Here is a 2,482-nt window from a genome sequence, read left to right as displayed (position 1 = left end):
CAAATACATTAATTACGGACAAAAAAACTCTTTTTAAATTTATTAGATGAAATCCAAGTTAAGGATAGAGAACCCAAAAATCTTTAGGATTCTTCATTAAAAAAATAGAGTAAAAGTTTTGATCTCGGAGTTAAATCACTTGAAAATCTTGGTCCTTGTCATGTTCTTGCAACAGAAAACGATAGAAGTGATTTTATTTTCTTCACACTTGAAAGCATATTTACACCAATGTATACTCCGTATCAAAATAGCCATAAGTACCGAGCGCTCTAGCAGTCATACANTACTGGACGAAGGCAGCAAATCGAACACTTCATTTCCAGTTGAGCCTGACGAGCAAGAACAATTCATATGGAAGGAACTATGAGGTGAATGGGTGAGAGTGATTGAGCTACGCCGCTCTCTAAGGTAAGAAGGGTTAAAAAGGTAAGAGAACTGCGTGGGCTTTGATTCTTCTACACCCGAAGAGGATACGTAGGCAACTTAAAAAGTTCAAGCCCTTCCCTCCCCGCTTTTTTTTGTCTTTTTAGAACTATATGGTTTTGATTCCTATATATTTGAACAAGAGGATACACTGGCAACATCAAAAGTTGAAACTCTTTTGGCTTTCAAACCCTTACCTTCGTTCTCTTTGTTAATCATATTTATTCACTACATTGTTGTCTCAAATGTTTTATACATTTTTGTTTGCATGAATTTTGTTTGCATAATTCATTTAAATTCAATTTGCAGAAATCCATCTTGTTAAAAAATTTATTTGACAAACAATTTAACCATCATGTTGTAGCCAATATGTTTCTTTTCTTTTTTTTACAACGTCTTTGATTGGTTTAGTCTCTGCTCGGAACAAGCTTAGGAGAAGCAAGTCTGAAGATCAGATCAATCCCTGTATGTTTCAGTTCCCGATTTTCGATTTATGTTGATACAAGTTTTTTATCTTGGTTTGGAATAAAATTTTTTATTTGCTGGGATATATAAGCCACTGGAATACTGGAAAAATGAATGTGGGATTCCACCAGCGGAAAGGCATAATGCATCATCTGTCTTTACTCTCAGAGAAATGGCGGAGGCAACTTGTTCTTTTAGGGACGAAAATTTATTATCAGGAATGGATGGATTTGGTCGAGTATACAAAGTAACAGTGTGTTCTGGAGAGGTATGTTCTAGCACGAATTCTTGTTGCCTTTAGTGGTAAATTCTTGTCTTGAAATTTTTGATTTATGGGATATAGTAGGTATGGTGTTAAAATTAGCAAATTTTTTGNAAAAAAAGCGGGGAGGGAAGGGCTTGAACTTTTTAAGTTGCCTACGTATCCTCTTCGGGTGTAGAAGAATCAAAGCCCACGCAGTTCTCTTACCTTTTTAACCCTTCTTACCTTAGAGAGCGGCGTAGCTCAATCACTCTCACCCATTCACCTCATAGTTCCTTCCATATGAATTGTTCTTGCTCGTCAGGCTCAACTGGAAATGAAGTGTTCGATTTGCTGCCTTCGTCCAGTAATCTAGCAATGCTTGGGCCTCCTAATTCCTGGGAAAAATGGTTGAGCGTTTTTCATTTCTCATTTCTCAATGACCATATATACCTGTCCCTAATAATCCCAAGAGAAATTGGAGCCCAACATTTATAACTTCTTTTTACTAGAAAGACTATTTGATAATTTCCTTCTGGAAGCTGACTTCAAATTAAATAACATGAAATCTCCTGGGATCCAAATTATACTAAATGGCCTCTGAATTTCCCTAATTCTCTGACATAACATCAGCAGATATTCGATTCGTCGAACCAAACGATTCAAACATATACTAAAACAAAAACATATTCATTTCATTTTCTTATATTGGAGTTCGGATACCACCTGTGAGGAATGTCTTGTACTCCGTCAAATGCACTATAGCAAGTACTCCAGCGAGTATTGGCAATTGATTACTCAAACAGCAGAACGCCCTGTCCTATGTGGCTGGCTTGGATGTCAATGATCAAAATATGACATTTGGAATGAAAGATTCTAAATCTTTTAACTTCTACTTGGTAAGTTTTTGGTATGACGAAAAATGATCGATACTTAGATTTATGGAAAAGTCATGTTGGAACTAAGGTAAAACAAGTTGAATCATAAAGTATCATGAAAGCTTTTGTCACAAAGAATAGTCTGTTCTGGGAAAAAAAATGTAGACATATTTTTTTGAAAACACACAGATACTCTTCCAATGGTTTCTATGAGATAAGTTCCATTCTCTAACTTCTTGTAAATTTTCTTGGGTTGTAAATACACTATGTAATGAGTGTCGGGGTGTCGTAAGTCAGCATTGTCCTCTTTTATTCAGTTTCTTTTGAATAACCTTGGTGCTAACATGAATCGACTTTTTGATAGTAACCAAAGAGGCAAGATGCTACATCTTTTCAACCCCGATAATTCCTCAGATGTATGTGTCAACTATCAAAATATACAACCGCCTTTTTTTCAATTTTCAACAAACACAAT

The 2,482-nt window shown here is 35.7% G+C and overlaps 1 long non-coding RNA gene across 1 annotated transcript; it reads left to right on the top strand.

The window, feature by feature from the left end:
• The first annotated feature begins 270 nt into the window (after positions 1 to 270).
• Positions 271 to 1,100, top strand: LOC140970283 (uncharacterized). Its single transcript, XR_012174111.1, has 2 exons — positions 271 to 888; positions 980 to 1,100. It is a non-coding gene; the product is annotated as an uncharacterized lncRNA (long non-coding RNA).
• The last annotated feature ends 1,382 nt before the right edge of the window (positions 1,101 to 2,482 follow it).

This window comes from Primulina huaijiensis, unplaced genomic scaffold (assembly GCF_012295235.1).
Source record: "Primulina huaijiensis isolate GDHJ02 unplaced genomic scaffold, ASM1229523v2 scaffold5317, whole genome shotgun sequence".
NCBI classification, from domain to species: domain Eukaryota; kingdom Viridiplantae; phylum Streptophyta; class Magnoliopsida; order Lamiales; family Gesneriaceae; genus Primulina; species Primulina huaijiensis.
This window is presented reverse-complemented; position numbering and strand designations above follow the sequence as displayed.